Source organism: Chinchilla lanigera, unplaced genomic scaffold (assembly GCF_000276665.1).
Source record: "Chinchilla lanigera isolate Chin_1 unplaced genomic scaffold, ChiLan1.0 scaffold00050, whole genome shotgun sequence".
Lineage (NCBI taxonomy): Eukaryota > Metazoa > Chordata > Mammalia > Rodentia > Chinchillidae > Chinchilla > Chinchilla lanigera.
Genome location: NW_004955451.1, coordinates 11,614,141 through 11,619,501, shown reverse-complemented (window position 1 = coordinate 11,619,501; position 5,361 = coordinate 11,614,141). Strand labels below are relative to the sequence as shown.

General features: G+C 53.4%; 1 long non-coding RNA gene across 1 annotated transcript; it reads right to left on the bottom strand.

Annotated features, from left to right (window-relative positions):
* Window positions 1–1,531: 1,531 nt before the first annotated feature.
* On the bottom strand, window positions 1,532–4,865 carry LOC102016871. The gene is made up of 2 exons (XR_001235939.1): window positions 4,583–4,865; window positions 1,532–3,497 (listed from the first exon to the last, which is right to left on the bottom strand). It is a non-coding gene; the product is annotated as an uncharacterized LOC102016871 (long non-coding RNA).
* Between the last annotated feature and the right edge of the window lie 496 nt (window positions 4,866–5,361).

The window sequence follows — 5,361 nt, the reverse complement described above, 5'->3', positions numbered from 1 at the left end:
GCCTAGTAAAGGCAGAGCTGTGGTCCAAGCAGACTTGGACAGCCTGCCCAGAATGGGTTTGACATTTCCCGCTTCCTAACAGAAAAGGTTCGAGTTCAGAGACATGTTATTAGACACGAGGACAAAAGAGTCAACCTCTTCCTGTGCCACGGAACAGGGGGATACATGGCACTGTCTTCACTTTTAATCAAATATCAAAATAAATAAGTAGGGGGCTGGGGATTTAGCTCAGTGGCACAATGCCTGCCAGGCAAGGTCGTGAGTTCGAGTCCCAGTACCAGAAAAAAAACCAAAACACCCCTAAATAAATAAATTAATTAATTAATATCACATATAAGTAATCTCCTTAATTTATCCTATTATATGTATAGTCTCTTTTTAAAAAGACTTACATTTATGTAAGGCTTAGAATGTCTTTATTTTCTTTCTTTCTTTCTTTTTTTTTTTGGTCTTTTTGAGACAGGGTTTTGCTATGCAGCTCAGGCTAGACTTGAACTCACTTTGTAGCCCAGGCTGGCCTCAAACTCACAGTGATTTTCCTGCCTCAGCCTCCCACCCAACTGGGATTACAGTTATGTGCCACCACGTCTGGCCTTAGAATGTCTTCTGTTTGTGGCAATATTTTATTTTTGTTTTGCATTTCTCTAGTGGTTATAGATGTCGAACATTTTTCATATACTCATTGGCTATTTGCATATTTTCTTTGGAGATATGCCTATTCAAGTTACTTGTCCAGTTTCACTTGGGGAATTTTTTGATGTTACAGAGTTGCAGGAATTCTTCATATAGTTACTAATCCCTAGCTTATAATTATTTTCCCATCACAAAGGCTACCTTTTCATTGTTTCCTTTGCTGTGTGAAAGTTTTAAAGTTTGATGTAGTCCTAGTTGTCTGTTTGCTTTTGTTGCCTGTGGTATTGTTATCATATCCAAGATATCATTACCAAATTCTGTCCACAAAGCTTTTTCCCCTGATTTCATTCTTTTGCATGTGGATATATATCCGATTTCACCCCCAGTGTTTGTGGAAGAAATGCCCTTCCTCAGTTGTGTGATACCAGCCTTTATCAAATATCAGCTGACCCTGTATGTGAGGGTTTATGTCTGGCTCTGTATTTTATTCCATTGATTTCAGTGTCTGTCTTTATACCATTACCACGCTGTTTTTATTATTGCAGCTTTTTCTAATGCTTTATGGCATTCTCTAAATCCTTGAGCCGCTCTTCATTTTTTTTTTTGTTCCTCTGACTTGGTAATTTCAAATGGTCTGTGTCCAAGTTCACCAATTCTTCTGCTTAGTTCAGTCTGCTGTGGATGCCCTCTAGGGAATTTTTCAATTCACTTATTGTTTTTTCAGCTCCAAAGTTTCTGTGTATTTTAGTATTCATGGTGATCTGCCGCCTATGGGCTACAGAGGCTGCATCCTGTTAGATCCTCCTGTTAGACGTGTAGCTAGAGCTCCCTCAGGGACCCTCCACGGCGCCCACATCTGACAGCAAGCCACGTAGAATGTCTTAAGCATACACAGTAATACAGTCCATAGAGTTTGTTTGTTTATTAAAATCTAGTGGGCAGAGAACCCTCAGGGCCCCGGCTTTTTCTGCCAGGACCCAGTGAAATGAGCGCCGTGTAACATCATGTGCGAGACCCAAGGCTCATCGTGGAGCTGGAGTTCCTGAGGATAGGGAGGTCCCAAAGCCAGGTGTAGACACCCCCCACCCCCCACCAGCTTTTGGATCTGGTTGGGACAGAGGCTCCCGAGAGCACGCCCTGACGGAATGGCTCTAGAGGCGCCTGAGAGATTTTGTCCCCAATCTGAGAGGGTGCGGAGCTTCTGGCTGAATGCAGAGGTTCAATACCACGCCACGCCCCGGAGCTGTCAAAATGCCCACTGACACTGACGTGTGGTAGCTGCCGGCGGTGGCAGCAGCGGGGAGGGGTGGAAGGAGGCAGGGGACCCAGAACCCCAGCAGGAAAGCCGGCAGCAGAAGGGGTGGCCCCAGAGGCTGGCATCCAGGCGGGCCCCAGGGTCAGCTGGAAGAGACAGAGCCAGCAGGACCAGGGCCTTGCCCACTGACATCCTTGCTACCCTCAGCATCACCAGGACCCTCCGGGGCAGAGAAACCGGGTAACCCGCCCCGCCCACACCGCAGTCTTCTGAACGGTCCCATCGCCCGGCCCTGGTGCTGTGGCTCAAGCACGGTACTCAGCACAGGGCCAGAGGGAGGTGCTCCTTCCGCCCTGGCACAGGTGCCCATGCGGGGCATGGAGGGTGGTAGGCAGGGAGGGTGTCTTTTGAGGTAGACATGGGGCATCTGCTTGGTTCCCTGGGGACAGATCGGTCAGTTGCCGTGGTAAAGGAGTGGCGTCAGTGCAGGCCTGGCACGGGCATGGGTGTCAGCAGGGCAGGGGTGGCATGGTCCTGCTTGGTCCTGGTGAATGACGTGTTCCTTTGGCTCCCCCTCAGCGGCTTCTGCAGGTCTCACTCAGCTATGGGCTCCATGTCGTTGAGTCTCTCTCTGGCCTGGGCAGGGGTGGCCCTGATGACCCCGACCTCTCCTCTTCTGCCTCTGGTCAGGGTGCTTCTTCAGGAAGGGGTCCTGTCCTGGTGTCCTGGGACCCTCCCAGGGCCACCTCGGGGCCCCTGGTACCCTGCCTCGCCTTGGCCAGCTTGGCCGCTGTGGGATGTGACTCAGGACCCAGCGTCAGGCCTCGGATCCCAGGGCCGGGTGACAGAGCCAAACGGCACCCTCTTGGAGCCGGGCACCAAGCTGACAGCGCCCGGGGGGCCCTGCTCAGGGTGATGTCCCGGTGCGCAGCACTCACCATCTCTGCCAGCACACGGCCAGCAATGCCAGGAGGCAGGCAGCCGAGGCCAGCAGCCCCAGTGCTGGCCGGCAGCGGGTCCAGAGGAGGATGGCCGGAGCCACAGCGCTGCTCACATGTGGGCTAGGAAGGCGGCCACGTGCAGTCACCTCCACGGCGTCCCGCAGGGCCAGCACCAGGGAGAAGAGGCTCTGGGACAGCAGGGCGGGTGTTGGCAGCCTGTTAGCCACGCAGGCCACTAGGCTGTTGGCAGGGGCACAGATGACACAGGGCTTCCTACCCCTGGGGCAGGAACTGCTGGCTCTGCAGAGCCCCAGGGGAGGCCAGGGCCCCCAGGCCGGAGGAGCAGCATGGAGCCGAGCGCACAAGGCCTGCAAGTGCCCAGACGTGAACCACACCAAGGTTCCATCGGGCCCAGTGCAGGACCCCCCCACCCCGAGTGCCTCGGGCGGCAGCTGTAGATGAAGACCAGGAGCGAGGCTGGGGAGGCCAGCAGGGAGGAGCCGGCAGGACGCTGAGATCCAAACACAAGTCAACCGTCCGACACCAGCCCGCCCGGCACCACCAGGTACACAGATTCCACTCCAGGGCGGCGGGGCTGGTCCGAAGAAGCCTGGCTCCAGGATGAGCGTTGCCAAAGCTGTCAGTACCTTGGGGAGTGGAGAATTCATCTGGAAGGGAAGCGACCAGTCTCTAACTCAGGGGAGACCAAGATCTAAGCAAGAAATGGGCTGGAATGGAGTTGTAGTAGAAGGAAAGGGGCCAGGGGCTGCTCCAAGAATCCTGGCTTTTTGTTTTTTTGTTTTGAGACAGGGTCTCTCTATTAGTTCAGGCTGGCCTTGAACTCATTATGGAGCCCAGGCTGGCCTTGAATTCCTCCTGCCTCAGCCTCCCGAGTGCTAGGATTACAGGTGTGCACCACCATGCCTGGCTCCAAGAGTTTAAAAAGAGTTAAGTTCTATCGAAAGCTAAGTTACATAGAAAAAGATATTATAAAAACAGTGTTATATTTTTCTCACTCATTTGTTTAATTGACTCTACTCCAATAATACAATTGCCCTTTTTCCTCTTGTTTTATTTCACAGCCTTTTTGGGAAAAGTTTTCAATTAGCAATAATTGCGCCTTGGATAAACCTCATGGCTTTGATACTGCCACTACGCAAAGCTTTTAATAGCCTTTGTGGACCATAAAAGCATATAATAGAAAATAATATCCAATTTCAAATAAATACCTATATTCATATTTTACATTTCAAAATATGTGTACATAAAACATGCTATTGTGTTTTTTAGCTTTGCTCTGGTGTGGCTGGGTGCCAAGGTGACTATGAAACCGGTCACACGGGGTAAGGGGACCCGCTGCCACCTGCCAGCCAGGGCCAGGCGGCTCCTGCCACAGTGACGGTGCTTGTCGGCATGATGTCACCAGGTCTAAGCTGTCTGTCTGCTGTCCTTGGGTCCCCTCTCCCGGCAGCCACAGCGGCAAAAGTGCTTCCCAGGCTGGTGGTGGGAGTGAATTTCCTGGGGTGTCTCCAGGTCACACGCCTACCCTTGGTGTCTCCAAGGGAGTGGCTGCGCCTGGGTCCTGTGGAGATGGAGGTTCCCTGCTGGGAGGCTCAGAGACCCTTCCTGGAAGCAGCGTAGATGCCACGCAGCAGGCACAGCTGCCCATTACCCCGTGGCAGACAGCCAAAGTGCTTCCCGCTAAATCATTTTTGCCAAGTCCCGAGAGCAAACAAACATGCATCCACTTTACCTCTTACTGGAGTATGCCGAAAGGATCCATTGGCAGGGCTTTCTCCCTGACAGCACAGGGACCACGGCTGGTCTCTTGCTCTGTCCTCTGCACCTAACACGCAGCCAGGCACACAGTAGGTGCTCAGGGGTGTCCCCCAGGGTCTCCTGCCCTCCCCTCACAGTTCTCCTGCACCATTTCCCAGAATTTAAAGCTTGTGTCTTGGTCAGGCATAGTGGTGCAGGCCTATTGTCCCAGCCCTTGGGAGGCTGAGGCAGGAGAATCATTGCGAGTTCAAGGCCAGCCTGGCTCCATAGTGAGTTCAAGACCAGCCTGAACTGTATAGTGAGACTCTGTCTCAAATAAAGAAACAAACAAAAAACCAAAACTGTCCTCCCTGTCTTCCGGCCGCTGAGACATAGACACCCACAGGCCGCTCAAAGGCCAGATGTAGGAGCTCGAACCCTTCATCCCTTAACGTTTCTCTTCCAAGGTGGCACCATCATGCAGTCAGCCCCGTGCCTCTCCTGGGCTGCAGTGGGTCCCACCCCGGTGTGACTGAGCCCCCCACCTGCCCGCCCGCCCAAATACCCCTCGAGTTCCGTCCTCCCCACCTGCCCTGCCCCACCCACAGTCTCTGTTTAAGGACTTCCTGCACCAAGCCCTCCCAGTCTGCGTCTGCGGGGTTGAGGATGGCTGTCCCCCAGCCCCTTGACCCCTCCAGACCTGAGCACTGAGCCCGCAGGCTTTGAGTGGGCAGCTCGGCCCGGAGGCGCGGGGGGCGGGGTGGGGGGGACGTC